The sequence below is a fragment of the Gossypium arboreum genome, chromosome 1 (assembly GCF_025698485.1).
Source record: "Gossypium arboreum isolate Shixiya-1 chromosome 1, ASM2569848v2, whole genome shotgun sequence".
In the NCBI taxonomy this organism is placed as follows: Eukaryota; Viridiplantae; Streptophyta; class Magnoliopsida; order Malvales; family Malvaceae; genus Gossypium; species Gossypium arboreum.
In genome coordinates, this window is record NC_069070.1 from 46,171,819 (window position 1) to 46,189,633 (window position 17,815).

Here is a 17,815-nt window from a genome sequence, read left to right on the forward strand (position 1 = left end):
TATAACATATACACTTATGATTCAATTCAAATCAAACTCACATATGAGTACATAATGCGTACTTGGCCCACTTAATGTATTGAATGTATTCATTTGAAAATCTAACATGAGGTACCTTAGTCTTAAACTTTCATCAAATCACCGGCATTTAGCCTACTAGGTTTTAAAAACCCAAATTCATTCACCGGCATTTTGCCTGCTAGGCTCGAGGCCCGATATCCTTTCACCTGTATTATAGCCTGCTAGGCTCAAAAGCCCGAATAGTATCTCATCGGCATTGTAGCCTGCTAGGCTCAAAGGCCCGAATAGTGTCGTACAATAATCAAATCAATAAGTTCCTTATAACATAATCATATCAATTAGGTACTAGCATCATTCGAACATATATAATTGTACATCTCAAACACTTTTCTTTCATCTCATTTTCACACTTAGCATTTGATAGCTTATGCATAACATTTCACTCACATTCATTTCAAACTTATCATTCGATTATAAAAGCACATTGCATATTTACCAACATGTTATACTTGCCGTTAGGCCATATAAGCATGATACAACACACCATCATTTCATCTTTAACATTCGGCTAAATCCCTACCTTACAAGGAATGCCTAATTCACATAATATATCAGATTATAATCTATTGTTATTTACGTTGGATTACTTAAAACTTACCTCGAATATTTTTGAACAGTCTCGGATCGACTATTCAATTCAACTACTTTCTCTTTTCCCTTATCCGAATTTGCCCCTCTATGCTCTTGAGCTTAAATTCAACGATTTTAAACTAGTCATTATTCGACTATTTAAGCATTACTTTCAAAATATATATATATATATATATATATATATATATATATATATTCGACTTTCACACATACAGATCATAGTAAGTTTATAAGAAATCAATAAGCAACTCATTAACAAATTTTTATCAATGTTTACCACATAATCACAAATTCACTATAAGCTGTCTTCCTGAGCAATAGTCACTAAATTATTCATAACTGGAGCTACGGAACTCCAAATCAATTGCCGTAAATTTTACCTAAAAATAAAATCATATATATTTTAACCATAAAATTTTCATAATTTTTGGTTTGGCCAATCAATACCAGATTTTTCTTAAAGTTTCCCCTGTTTCACTAGTTGACTAATCTGACCACTCTTCACTACGAATCAAATTTCTCATTTTACAGAATTCAAAATATGTTATTGTTTATTTCATTTGAAACTAGACTCATTAAGGAGTCTAAGCATATAAATTTTATCTTATGACCATTTTTGTACAATTTATAATGATTTTCTAAAAACAGAATAGGGGATCTAGAAGTCATTTTGACTCTGTCCCACATCACTTCAAATATCTCATTATCGGCAATTCTTTTGCTTTCACAGTTTCTTTTATAAGAAACTAGACTCATTAAGATTTAATTACATAATTTATTCAGCTTCTAACTCAACTCCCACAATTTATGGTGATTTTCCAAAATCACATTACTGCTGCTGTCCCAAGCAGATTTATTACCAATTTACTCTTTCTCAACTCTTTGCATTCATATTATTTAAACATGTATATCACCAATCAATTTCATCACATATCTATAATTTCACTTAAGCAAATCTCAATACAATACATCATGCTCAAATCATTATTCAAGTTCAAATTCGGCTAACACACATATAAATACCAGCAACTAAATATTAACATTGCATTTCACCATAATAGCCAATTGCCATTAAACAGTTAAGCCATAATTATTCAATTTACCAAGCTTCAACTTAATTTATAACTATCTAAATCATTTAAAACATTCAAAATCAAAATTTCTTTGCATTTCATACTATAGTCGAATGTATAGCTCATCAAAAAGATATTTATTCATGTTCCCTTAACACATGTTGGTCAACTAGTTCATGCATTATACTTTGGCACATTTGGTCATTAAAGCAATAACCTATTTAACATTCAAGCATGTTATACTAACATTTCTCCCAAGGCCGAATTCATATACAACCTTTAATACTCATTCAAAGTTTATACTTTACATAATCTATATACACAACATTAACCTAATATCAATTTACTAAGCATTTTAACAAATTTTTCTTCAACTATCCACACATTCGGCAATGACAAAGACAATGTAATAAACCTTAAATTCAACTTATAACAATGTATAACTCATCCAAAGCATCCACTCTATTTCATCATTTTAAAGCACAAACATTACTCAATATTATCCAAGTTCACATTCGCCATAGTACACACAACCTGTTAGCCGATTTTCCCACTTAGCATCTAATGCACATATATGCTCATTTGTTTGGCTCAACTTCACCTATCTACCATTATTCATCAAAAGAACATGAAACAACAACCATTTCCTTCATTTCAATTCATGACCGAATGCTCACAACACAACCAAAAACCAAAATATACTTCATGGGTTAAGGTAGAATCAAGAAAGGAACTCATAAACATCAAGATAGAAGCAAACTACCATGAGCTTACCTTGGATTTTTCTTCCCCAAGTGACAGAAAATTCAAGAGCTTCCCTTCCCCTATTTGTTTTCTTAAGTTCGGCTATGAAGAACAAAGATGGACAAGCTTTGTCCTTTTCATCATTTTGTTATTTTATTTCTCTTTATTTTATGATAATAAAGCCATTAAATCTCATAGTGCTAATTTAAAATGCATATTCCATTTATTCCCATCATGATGGCCGGCCACTACACCTTAAGGTAGGAATTTTGACATGCAAATCCACCTATTTCATACTATAAGTTATTTGGCCACTACAAATTAGCCTATAGCATTTTCAAAAGTTTTCACATAAGTCCTATTTAATAATTTCACATACAATTGACAAGATTAAAGCATTAAATTTTCACACATGCACTGTCACATATAATAAACACAGAATATAACATCTAATTATTTTTATGACTCGGTTTTGTGGTCCCGAAACCACTTTTCGACTAGGGCCAAATTTGGGTTGTCACACTTTATGTGCTAGCGGTGTCATTCTCCTTCACCTATTCTAACGATGTCCTCATCGTGTCCTTGGAATGATATTGGTATATCTTGTAATGATTTGATTTTTAGTTGTTGTCGGAAAACACGGTTCCACAACAAAATCTAATAAATTGAGTTAGTGAATTTATGAATAGAAGAATATTCGTATTTAATTGGAAAATATACTAATGGATGGTTGAATAATTGAATTGAGAAAGCGATTAATTACAGTATAGGGACTAAATTGTAAAAGTGTAATCGATATTGAATTTTAATTTAGAAAATACATGAAGCTTGATTAGCGATAAAAATGGACTTAATGATTATTTTAACCACTATTACTCCACAAGTTATTGTAACATTATGATTAAATCCGTTCATCATTATCATTATAATTTATTATGTAACACCTCGGATTTTAGGGTTAAAAGTTTTGAGCGTTGAGGTTAGGGGCAGTAAGTAGGTTGATCTATTGTGTTTATCTTCAAGTTCTAATATTAGAATGAGCCTGCTAGTTTGGTGGTTGGATGTGTGTTAGTTTGCCTTTGGGTTTTGGGTTTGAATTTTCGTGTGTGTTTAATGGAGTAATTTTATTTTAGATTTTTTTTAGTTGCTAAAATATTTATTAGTTTTAGCTATTTTAATTTATTTTATTTTGAAAATAGAAAAAAAATCCCAAAAAGAAAAAAATAAAGTTGCACGTTCTTCGCCTCTTCTCCATTTTGTTCTCTGTGGCTTTTCAGTTTTTCTTTCTTTCTCAAAAGAAAATATTCAGTTTTTTTTTTATTCTTTGCTTCTTCCATTTTATCATTGTTGTCAGGTTGTCAAGGGAGTTTTGTTCTCGGGTGTTCGGTAAATTAGAAGAGAAGAAGGTAGGTTTTGCTTTTAAAGGTTTTGATAATGTCTCTTTCGTTTTCTTTTAGGGGTATTTTAGATTTGTTTTTTTTAGTTGCTAAAATATTTATTACTTTTAGCTATTTTAATGTATTTTTATTTTGAGAATAGAAAAAAAAAACCAAAAAGAAAAAATAGAGTTGCACTGTAACACCCCATACCCGAGACCGTTGCCGGAGTCGAACACGAGGTGTTAACGGACTTAATTCATTAATTAAACAGCTCATACAATTCATTTTAAAATTTCCAGACAAGCTGGCTAACTGCATCACAGTCGCTTTAAAAATCATATCTCGAGTTACGAAACTCGAAATCCAATTCCGTAAATTTTTCCTGAAACTAGACTCATATATATATCTACTAATTTTTTCTAGAATTTTGGTTGGGCCAATTAGTACAGTTTATTAGTTAAAGTCTCCCCTGTTTCAGGGTTCAACTACTCTGACCTCAGTGTATTACGAATCAGATATCTCCCTGTACAGAGCTTCAATGACTATTCCGTTTATCTCTAATAAAACTAGACTCAATAAGAAATCTGTACATATAAAGCATGACTTCTAATTATCTTTGTAAAATTTATGGTGAATTTCCAAAGTCAGAACAGGGGATCCAGAAATCGCTCTGGCCCTGTTTCACAAAAATTTAGACATCTCATAAAATATAGCTCATATACCTGTTTTTCTTATTCCATATGAAAATAGACTCATCAAAATTCAATTCCATAACTTATTCATTATTTAATTCCATTTCTACTATTTTTAGTGATTTTTTAAACTCACGTCACTGCGGCTGTCTGAATCTATTTTATGGTAAATTTTACCTATTTCATGGTTTCCATGGATTAGCTAGCAATTTGACATACATAATACCAAATATGATCATGATTAGCCATTCCAATGGCTAATCATTACCAAGCATTTCTATTTCCATACCACTCAATAACCATATCATAAGACCATATATACAAAATGATTATAATGCTATACATGCCATACTCAAAATATACAAGCCATTATGCCAAGATGGTATACGGATAGTGTGAGCGTGCCTCCGACCGTTTCCGATTTCGAGCTGGCTTGTCAACACTACAAGGAATGAAAAGGAGGAGTAAGCATAAATGCTTAGTAAGCTCACATGCAAATAGCAAGTAGCATAACCATATAAGCAAACATAAAACATCATTTGCATAATCATCACCAAGACATTCATATCACCTTTTCATTTATCATCTTACCATATTGTTGTTATATCGAGTTTTCAACCCGAGGGTTAAGTACATACCTGTTCAAATTATCCATTTCACGACACTTACCAATACGTCCCTTTCATCTTGAGTATTCCTCCATTTGAGTAGAACTTTACCCGTTGAACACATCGAATATAATTCGGATACATGGAAAGTTTGCACATAAGTGCCACATATGTAGCCAAGCTACCATGTAACCCGCCCATAAGTGAACTCGGACTCAACTCAACGAGCTCGGGCGTTCGCATCCATAAGTGAACTCGGACTCAACTCAACGAGTTCGGATGCCTAGTTACATCTCACGAACTCGGACTCAACTCAACGAGTTTGGACGCTCGCATCCATAAGTGAACTCGGACTCAACTCAACGAGTTCGGATGCTCAACCATCCTAGTGACATGTCACTTGTATCCTAATCTATTCCTAAGGTTCAAACGGGCGTTTTCCTTGATCACACATCTTTGCCATCTTCCACAGAATATCGAAATTGATACTTCGGTGATAGTTCATGCTCATCAAGTAATTCACATAATTACATATTATTCAACAATAACCACAAAGCATAATATTTCATGATAATAATCAGCATCATATCATATAAACAACATTAAATTGCTTAAAATGACAATTATGTTACTACATTTACACATGAACTTACCTCGTATGCGAAAATGGCTATTTTACCATTTCGTCCACAACTTGGTATTTTCCCCATTTTAGCCTCAATTTCAGTTTTCCTTGCTCTATCATTTAAAATATAGTCTAATTAGGACTCACATTATTCAAATTGACCCAAAATCATATTTTGGAAAAATTACAATTTTGCCCCTAAACTTTTGCATATTTACACTTTTGCCCCAAAGCTCGTAAATTAAAATTCAGCCTATTTTCTTATGTTTTATAACATGCTGATCATTTTTCCCTTCTATGGCAACATCAAATTCTCACTCTAACATGTACTTATGACTATTAGGTATTTTTACCGATTAAGCCCTTTTGCTCGTTTTCACTTAAAACCGAGTAGCACAAGTTGTCTAACATAATTTAAAACCTCATATTCTATCATAAAACACCAAAATACACAAATTTCACCTATGGGTATTTTTCCAAATATAAACCCTAGGTTAAATTATTGCTAGCATAAGCTAAATCGAGCTCTTGGGACTCCAAAAACGTAAAAATCATTAAAAACGAGGCTAGAACGGACTTACAATCGAGCTTGGAAGCTTGAAAACCCTAGCCATGGTTTCTCCTTGCTATATTCGGCCATGGGGTTGAAGATGAGCAAAATTGGCTTTAATTTTGTATTTTAATTCATTTTACCCTAAATGACCAAAATGCCCTTACTACTAAACTTTCCAAAATTCCATCCATGTCCAATTTTGTCCATAGACTTAGAAATTGGTAAAATTACTCTTTAAGGACCTCTAATTAATAATCTAATTCAATTTTATGCAAAATACTTCTAGAACACAAGTTTTGCAATTTATTCAATTTAGTCCCAAATTTCAAATTAAGCACTTTATGCATAAAATTTCTTCACGAAATTTTCACACAATCATGCAATCATATCATAGACCTTAAAATAATCATAAAATAATTATTTATATCTCGGATTTTGTGGTCACGAAACCACTATTCCGACTAGGCCCAAAATCGGGATATTACAACTCTCCCCTTCAGGATTTTCGTCCCGAAAATCTTACCGAAAAGTGGTCTTCACTTTTAATCTCATATTTGGTGCCGAAGAACTTGCACTTAGACTGTACCTCCAATACATCTCTTCAATTTCTCATATGATCTAAAAGCTTACAGTCTCAACTCTCAACTGTTCTTAAATTTTCAACCCTTCTCAATTTCCCATGATATCATTACATAAAACCTGGATCTCAACTTGATTTAATGGAGACCGGAATTCCAAGAAATCCGACAATCAAAGAGACCTGAAATTCCATGAATCTGATGAGTAGGAATTCATTCAATACAGATGTGATTTATAGATCTCGCCAAACATTTAACAATAGGATACATCCCATTTTCCTTTTTCCGCCATAGAAATAATTCTGATATGGCCTCAAGAATAATCCTTCTCATTTCCATCCCAATATCAACATTGACAAGGATAATTTTGATAGATCCCAATGCTCGGCTTTAACCCCTTTAACAACTCCGATTTTATGTAACATCGGATGCTCTAAACTATCACATTACCTCACTGTCTTGAAACACATCACAATTCATACAACAATACATTACTGAAAGTCAGGAAGTCATTGCTCAATGTAGACTAGTCTAGTTCAGACGCTTCGGTTACCAATATTCTCATCTATCCGAACTCTGTCAACATGTAATAAACTTTTCAGCTTTCACAAGATGGAAACCTTATCATTCGTAGTGACTTAAACTAATATTCAACTCTTTCTATTAAATATACACTTCTCGTTCAAACTATTTACTCTTTTATCCGTACAAAATGAAATTCTATTATCAGACTTGGGAAAAATAATCCTGACATAATTGTCACATGAAATCTTTCAAATAAATAATTTACCATACCGACTAAAACTCGCGCTTTTATCACCTATGCCTTTACTGATGTCAAATCCTTACACAGAAATTAGAAAAAATCCCAATACTAAAATCACCACATTACCAAGATCAAATTAGAAGTATAGTCATATTTGACATGATTATCACGAGTGAAGAACGACTTGAACATGAGTCATAATTGACAAATTATGGAACAAAGATAACAAGAAAACCGAATAAAGAAATCCAAGATAGAGAAACCGGAATAAAGAAATCCGAATAAAGAGATCCGGATAAAGAAACCCAAGATACGATACTATGCCGGAGAATCGAAAACCAAATTCATAGAGAAAATACAGAATACCCTGATAATTCTTCAAAGAAAGAAAGTCCAAAAGAAAACATTATTTAATCCCACTGAAATCAAATATAACAAGATCAATATATCTTCCCATACATATATATCAGATGAAGCATCAAGTAGAAGAAACAGAATCATAATATCATATGAATTCTCTCATCAATTCTTATCAGATGAAATGAAATAGAATACCCGATGAAATAGAGCAATATAAATTATAAACTAGTCAGACTACCAATGCTTTCATCCAACACCAAATTAGAAGACATTCCCATATAACAAGAATTTCTTCAGAAGATCAATAGCCATAGAAATATTTCTGAGAACGGGTGAACACATAGAACATCTCAAAAGAGACTGCTAAATCTGTCCGGTCATAACTGTCACACTCAGATAATTCACATTTGAAATATCATTTCCCCAACTAGTTCTGCCGTCACAAATTTCATATTAAATCATTCACTAAAGAATGTCGGATTCTGAATAAATTTCGATTTACACTTTTCTCGACCTTGCACTTGAGTAATTCGATTTACCAAAGAGAATTCCTTCTAATCGGGACAAATGCATAATTCCAATAATCTTTATATCAATCCGATACTTTCGGCTCGACTTTACTTATCAGCTCATTTTCAATCTTGGATCATACTTATAATTATTCTATCATTGAACTCTTTGGGTTCTCAACAGGAAACTTATTCAATACAAATCTCATGAAATTCCATTATAAGTACCACTTTGGTAAGGGGGAGGGGTTGTAGGACCTCTGACTCGACTTTCTTATACATACACATATGACACAACTTCCATCATCATAGTAACATCATCAAAATCATGTCATTCATTCGTGTTGGCTTACACCAATTTTCCTATTGTCCCATTTAGACAATATACTTATCCATACATTCTATGTTTTCTAGATAGCTTTACTTATCCATTCATTTAATTAAATTAATTCATGCTCATGACATTATATAAGGCCAAACAAACATAAATATTTGCATCACAATCACAACTTTCATTTCGTGCATCATCATGTACATATCATTACAATCATACAATTCAGTCCAACAATTTAACATAGATAAGTTCATTTCATTATAATCCTTTATCTCATAAAAAATTGTATATCATTAACATTCATCAACATTCAACGTCCAATCAAGACAAGGACATTTTCATCCGTATTATGATATTATGACCTTTATTCATACCTCTACTACTTTCTATTTATTCCGTTCATCTTATCAAGTAAGCCACATACACTACATCGTATGAGTATTAAGCAAATATGGATATTTATCACAACATGAACTTTCATCTCACATATTATCACATATGTATCATAAACTTTTATTCATACTTTTCTGAACCGAGACTTATCATAATCATAATTTTACTCAAATATCTTCACATAACATTGAACATGGTCGGCACGACTTGGTTGGAGAGTACCTGCCTAAATAAGACGGTACTTATACGCGTCGGAAGACATCACACTATCACAGATCAGTGGCATGTATAGCTAAACTTTTACACATGCTAGGTTAGTCCGAGAACCGACTAAACCTGCTCTGATACCACTAAATGTAACACCCCGTACCCGAGACCGTTGCCGGAGTCGAACACGAGGTGTTAACGGACTTAATTCATTAATTAAACAGCTCATACAATTCATTTTAAAATTTCCAGACAAGCTGGCTAACTGCATCACAGTCGCTTTAAAATCATATCTCGAGTTACGAAACTCGAAATCCAATTCCGTAAATTTTTCCTGAAACTAGACTCATATATATATCTACTAATTTTTTTCTAGAATTTTTGGTTGGGCCAATTAGTACAGTTTATTAGTTAAAGTCTCCCCTGTTTCAGGGTTCAACTACTCTGACCTCAGTGTATTACGAATCAGATATCTCCCTGTACAGAGCTTCAATGACTATGCCGTTTATCTCTAATAAAACTAGACTCAATAAGGAATCTGTACATATAAAGCATGACTTCTAATTATCTTTGTAAAATTTATGGTGAATTTCCAAAGTCAGAACAGGGGATCCAGAAATCGCTCTGGCCCTGTTTCACAAAAATTTAGACATCTCATAAAATATAGCTCATATACCTGTTTTTCTTATTCCATATGAAAATAGACTCATCAAAATTCAATTCCATAACTTATTCATTATTTAATTCCATTTCTACTATTTTTAGTGATTTTTAAACTCACGTCACTCATGGCTGTCTGAATCTATTTTATGGTAAATTTTACCTATTTCATGGTTTCCATGGATTAGCTAGCAATTTGACATACATAATACCAAATATGATCATGATTAGCCATTCCAATGGCTAATCATTACCAAGCATTTCTATTTCCATACCACTCAATAACCATATCATAAGACCATATATACAAAATGATTATAATGCTATACATGCCATACTCAAAATATACAAGCCATTATGCCAAGATGGTATACGGATAGTGTGGCGTGCCTCCGACCGCTTCCGATTTCCGAGCTGGCTTGTCAACACTACAAGGAATGAAAAGGAGGAGTAAGCATAAATGCTTAGTAAGCTCACATGCAAATAGCAAGTAGCATAACCATATAAGCAAACATAAAACATCATTTGCATAATCATCACCAAGACATTCATATCACCTTTTCATTTATCATCTTACCATATTGTTGTTATATCGAGTTTTCAACCCGAGGGTTAAGTACATACCTGTTCAAATTATCCATTTCACGACACTTACCAATACGTCCCTTTCATCTTGAGTATTCCTCCATTTGAGTAGAACTTTACCCGTTGAACACATCGAATATAATTCGGATACATGGAAAGTTTGCACATAAGTGCCACATATGTAGCCAAGCTACCATGTAACCCGCCCATAAGTGAACTCGGACTCAACTCAACGAGCTCGGGCGTTCGCATCCATAAGTGAACTCGGACTCAACTCAACGAGTTCGGATGCCTAGTTACATCTCACGAACTCGGACTCAACTCAACGAGTTCGGACTCGCATCCATAAGTGAACTCGGACTCAACTCAACGAGTTCGGATGCTCAACCATCCTAGTGACATGTCACTTGTATCCTAATCTATTCCTAAGGTTCAAAAGGCGTTTTCCTTGATCACACATCTTTGCCATCTTCCACGAATATCGAAATTGATACTTCGGTGATAGTTCATGCTCGTCAAGTAATTCACATAATTACATATTATTCAACAATAACCACAAAGCATAATATTTCATGATAATAATCAGCATCATATCATATAAACAACATTAAATTGCTTAAAATGACAATTATGTTACTACATTTACACATGAACTTACCTCGTATGCGAAAATGGCTATTTTTACCATTTCGTCCACAACTTGGTATTTTCCCCATTTTAGCCTGAATTTCAGTTTTCCTTGCTCTATCATTTAAAATATAGTCTAATTAGGACTCACATTATTCAAATTGACCCAAAATCATATTTTGGAAATATTACAATTTTGCCCCTAAACTTTTGCATATTTACACTTTTGCCCCAAAGCTCGTAAATTAAAATTCAGCCTATTTTCTTATGTTTTATAACATGCTGATCATTTTTCCCTTCTATGGCAACATCAAATTCTCACTCTAACATGTACTTATGACTATTAGGTATTTTTACCGATTAAGCCCTTTTGCTCGTTTTCACTTAAAACCGAGTAGCACAAGTTGTCTAACATAATTTAAAACCTCATATTCTATCATAAAACACCAAAATACACAAATTTCACCTATGGGTATTTTTCCAAATATAAACCCTAGGTTAAATTATTGCTAGCATAAGCTAAATCGAGCTAGGGACTCCAAAAACGTAAAATCATTAAAAACGAGGCTAGAACGGACTTACAATCGAGCTTGGAAGCTTGAAAACCCTAGCCATGGTTTCTCCTTGCTATATTCGGCCATGGGGTTGAAGATGAGCAAAATTGGCTTTAATTTTGTATTTTAATTCATTTTACCCCTAAATGACCAAAATGCCCTTACTACTAAACTTTCCAAAATTCCATCCATGTCCAATTTTTGTCCATAGACTTAGAAATTGGTAAAATTACTCTTTAAGGACCTCTAATTAATAATCTAATTCAATTTTATGCAAAATACTTCTAGAACACAAGTTTTGCAATTTATTCAATTTAGTCCCAAATTTCAAATTAAGCACTTTATGCATAAAATTTCTTCACGAAATTTTCACACAATCATGCAATCATATCATAGACCTTAAAATAATCATAAAATAATTATTTATATCTCGGATTTTGTGGTCACGAAACCACTATTCCGACTAGGCCCAAAATCAGGATATTACATGCACGTTCTTCCCCTCTTCTCCATTTTGTTCTTTATGACTTTTCAATTTTTCTTTCTTCCTCAAAAGAAAATATTCGGTTTCTTTTAATTCTTTACTTCTTCCATTTTATTGTTTTTGTCGGTTGTCAAAGGAGTTTTGTTCTCGGGTGTTCAACGAATTAGAAGAGAAGAAAGTAGGTTTTGCTTTTGGGGGTTTTGATAATGTCTCTTACGTTTTCCATTTTGTTATTTAATTGAAAATTTCGTTAATTTGTATGCTCATTGAGGTTTTTTGTAACACCCCTAACCCGTATCCGTCGTCAGAACAGGGTTTTAGAGAATTACCGAAACTTTCAGAACATTTTACAATTAATTTATGTAAATTACTATTCAAATGCCGAATTCATTCATAACGTCCCTTCAATGGACCCTTGAGGTCTAATACCAAACTTAATCAAGACTTCTAAAAATATTTCGCAAAATTTCAAAAATTTTCCAAGGTGCAGGGCTCACACGCCCGTGTGGTCCAAGGGACACGCTCGTGCTATAGGCCCTGTTCGACCTCGTGTAACTCTCTGGCTTGAGCACATGGCCATGCCACACACTAGTGTGCTAGGCCGTGTGGTTAATTAATTCAATTCGAAATTAGGTGCAGGTTTCATGTGACAGCCCAAAATTGACCCTAGTCGGGATGTGGTTTCGGGACCACAAAACCGAGTCACAAAAATAATTAGGTGTTATATTCTGTGCTTATTGTATGTGGAATTTGTATGTGTAAATATTTCGTGCCTTGATTTTATTAATTAGGTGCTAATTTATAAGAAAGGACCCATGTGATAGGACTTGAAAATGCGATAGGTGAAATTTTAAGTGGCCAAATAATGCATGAAGTAAAGACATGAGGGATTTGCATGTCAATTTAGCCAAACTATAGGAAGTGGCCGCCATGGTAATGAAGATAGACAAAATGTGATGGGTAAAGAATATAATAAACATGTTGTGATAACATGTTGTGGGAGGAACAATAAAATATGAGGGAGTGGGAAGAGAAACCAAGGTTGTTTCATCCTTGCCCCCCCATTGTGCCGTAACTAGAAAAAAAAAAAAAGAAGAAAAGTGTTCATCCTCCTTAGCTTGGCGAAACTCAAAGGAAGAAGGGAGATAGCCAATCGGTCACCCTTAAGCTTGGAACAAGGTAAGTGATTTCATGTTAGTTCTTGAAATATTAGCATACATTAAGCTAGTTACTAAGTTTCCTACTTAGCCTTGTCAAAATCTTGATTGTGTGGTGATAGTGGGTAATCGGCCATAGAAGAAATGGAGGAAAATGATTGTTGTCTTGTGTTTTAAGGAGAAATGGTGGATGGGTGAAAGAAACAAGTTTTTGTTCTTGTTTCTTCTTGGCGATTCTAAGGAGCAACCATTCGGTTTCTAAGCTATAAATAAAGTGAGAAATTCATGTGAATTCTTGAAACGTTAGATGAAATTGAGCTAGTTACCAAGTTCTCTAGGTAACCCATGCTAGAAATTGTGATTTTGGGTTGACTAGGATTTTCGCCATAGTGGTCATTGAGGATTAAGGTTTATGTTTCATGCTAAACTTGATGAATCTTGGTGTATGGGTGTTTGAACTAAACTAATGATCAAATAGATGCACAAATACAAAGTAAGAAGAATCGGCTATTGTATGTAATACTATTGCCGAATGTGAAAATACTATACTTGAGTAATGAATGTGGTTGGAGTTGATAATACGAAAGGAATGCTTAAATGTGTTTGTTTAAAGAAGAAATTGATGAAGAATGTATGTGAACCTAGCAAGTGTATTCGGCTTAGTACCTTATAATGTGAAAACCTTGGAATTTATTTTTGATTTCGTGTATGTATGACCAAGAACAATCGGCCTTATAATGGCGTTTTGGTTTAAAAGTCGATTGATAGTTTATAATAAAATGAGTTGATATGAGATGCTGAATGTGATTAACAAGTAAACATTATTGAGAAAAATATTGAATACTTCTACTTGCATTCGTTAAGCTCAAGAGCAAAGGGGAGCTAAATCCGATAAAGGGAAGGAAAAAGTGATCGAATAGCCGTTGAAGTTGTTCGACAAAGATCCGAGGTAAGTCCTCAAGAAATGACCCTACTCGAATTATGTGAAATGAAATATGGATGTGTAATGATTATTGATTTATGTGTGTATGAGTATTTGAATGATACCCGGGCTAAGTCCCGAAGGCGATTATGCTAGTGATATGTTTGTGTTTGAGCCTTAGTAACGAAAATGAAACATGGATGTGTAATGATTATTGATGTATGTGTGTGCATGAGCAATTGAATGATATCCGGGCTAAGTCCCGAAGACATTTATGCTAGTAATTATATCCGGGTTAAGACCCGAAGGCAATTGTGCTAGTGACTACATCCGGGCTAAGACCCGAAGGCATTCGTGCAAGTTGTTAAATCCGGGCTAATACCCGAAGGCATTTGTGCAAGTCGTTCTATCCGGGCTAAGACCCGAAGGCATTCGTGCATGTGGTTATATCCGGTTGTATTCCGAAGAAGCTTGGGCTGGAGGTGAGCATTGGTTGCTGTAATAAATTTAATTAGTACGCTCGAAAAGTCCAAAGGATAAGGTATGTTTATATGTGCATTGGAAAAGTCGATATGTTTGAGTAACATTCGCTCAATCGACTAACGAGTTTTCAGCTATTGAATTGGTTGATATCTTGTGAAAGTATATAATGATGAAGTGTGAAGTAAGCATGATTATGTGAATGTGTATTAATGAAATGATTCATTTGGCTATGTGAATGTAATGCTTTAGTTAAAACTGATTTTATTGCTTGAGACTTACTAAGCATAAAAAGTGCTTACCCCGTTGCTTTGGCTCTCTGTTTTATAGATTTTGCTCGTTAGCGATCGGATTCGGGATCATTAAAGTCGAAGTCATCTACACTATCAAAGCCTCCATTTTGGGTATAATTTTGGTTGAACTTTGAAATGGCATGTATAGGACTACCCTATTGTAGAAGGTCATGTACCTTTCGGTTTTATGTAAGCTTGGATAGCCATGCGAAAATGGCTTATATACGTTGTTAGTATGATTCTATAATCGTTTGTATGATGATCATTATGGGGTATGGAATGGTTTTGAAAAGATTAGCCATTGGAATGGTTAATCATGATCACACTTGTGCTATGTATGCAAAAAGGGCCAATTGAATCGTGGAAATCATGAAATAGGTAAAGGTTACCTTGAAAACAGATGCTGGCAGCAGCAGTGGTGTGGTTTTGAAAAATCACCAAAATTTGTAGTAATGGTATTAAATAGTGAATAAGTTATTTAAATGAACCTTGATGAGTCTACTTTCATATGGAAGAAACGAAACGGTCATAGGAGTTACATGTTAAGAGATATTAAAGTTATTGTGAGACAGGGCCAGAACGGTTTCTGGGTCCTCTGTCGCGACTTTAAAAATTTTATATAAATTATCCAGAAAGAATTAGAAGTCATACCTTATATGTGCAGATTCCATTTTGAGTCTACTTTCATTAGAAACAAACAGCACCAGTATTAAAGCCCTGTACAGAGAGATATTCAAGTTGTAACGCACGAAGGTCAGAGCAGTCGATCCCTGTAACATGGGTGACTTTAACTAATAAACTGTACCAATTGGACCGACCAAAAATTTTAGAAATAAATCCATGGAAGGATATATGAGTCTAAATTCAGGGAAAATTTACGGAATCAGTTTCCGAGTTTTGAAACTCGAGATATGATTTTTAAGGAGACAGTGACGCAGTTTTCCAGCCTGTCTGGAAATGCCAAATTGGTCGGTGCTTTAAGAGGATTTAGCTCGTTAACCCCTCGGTCCGACACCGGCGATGGTCTCGGGTTCGGGGTGTTACATTTCACACGGCTAAGACACACGCCTGTGTTCTAGGCCGTGTAGCACACACGGCTGAGACACACGCCCATGTCTTTGCCTGTGTGCTCAATTCTGAGCATTTTGTTTCTCAGAATTAAGGTGCAAGGGACACACGGCCTAACTCCACACCCATGTACTCGACCGTGTGTCACATACAGTTTAGACACACGCCTGTGTGTTTGCCCGTGTGGACAAAATAAAGCCATTTCCTAGCCTCATTTGTCACCCAAATTTACCATTTTCCTGCACTAAAACATACCAAACACATTCCAATCTTTTCAAGCATTCAAATTAAGTAATTTCCATTATTCAACATGGCATGTCATTACATGCATACATGCTTACAATCTTACCTTGGTTCAATCTATATGTTAGACATAATTTGATCAACTACTTAACATATAATTAGCTACCATAACATGACATTACAAGTATATCAAAACAACCACTACTAGCCATTCTATTGGCTAGATTACAAACATCATTTTCAAGCCACTAATGGTCAAGTTATCCTATACATGCCATTATACCAAAATGATTTTGCTATATATATATATACCCAAAATAACTAGTTGATAGTGTGACGATGCTCCAATGATCTCCAACCGTTGCGAGCTTCCGAGCACTATAAAACAAGGAAAATAAAACAGAGTAACCATTACATGCTTAGTAAGTTGATATAACGAAAAACTAAACTTACCAATCCCGTTTATTAAATCTAAGCATACAATATCATGTTTTTCCATCCATTAGTAAAATTGCCTAAACACATGCATTCAATCAACATGTTAGTCACCAAAATCTTCATATCAATCAAGTAAACATAGATGAGCTCATCATGCAATATTCTTTCAAGTCGTTATCATTTCATCTCATAAAATTCTCATACCATGTCAAGAGTTGTGTCCGTTGAATCATTCAAATTTCGATGGATGCTCAAGTAGTACACTCAAGGTGTACGATTCAATAATCTGTCAATTTCTTATTCAAGGGTACCCATTAGGGCTCTTAATCAATGAGCACACTCTCGAGCCACATATCGTATAACAGGATTACCAGCCCAAGCAAAATCCTTTATATAATGTATGCTCAAAAGAGCTCAATTAGGATTACCAGTCCAGGCTAAACCTAATCATAACGTATACTCGAGAGGTATTATATCAGGATTACCAGTCTGGGCTAAATCCTTTCTATAATGAGGTCAGTAGAATTACTCGTCCAAGCTAAATCCCATCCGTAACAAATGCAGGACCTCATCCATTTCAGGAAAGCACATATATTCATCGGACTTTAATATTCAATCGGGACTTAATCCCTTTTTTCACCATCTCAAGCGTGTATTAATTTCTCATATTGTAACATCCAAGTAAATCACATAAATGATAACCACATTTCATACAATCACAATATTTAATTTAACATAATTACATGCTTGATTAAGTTACACGAACTTACCTTGACATTTGTTCGCGTATAAAATCTACTAATCCGAAACC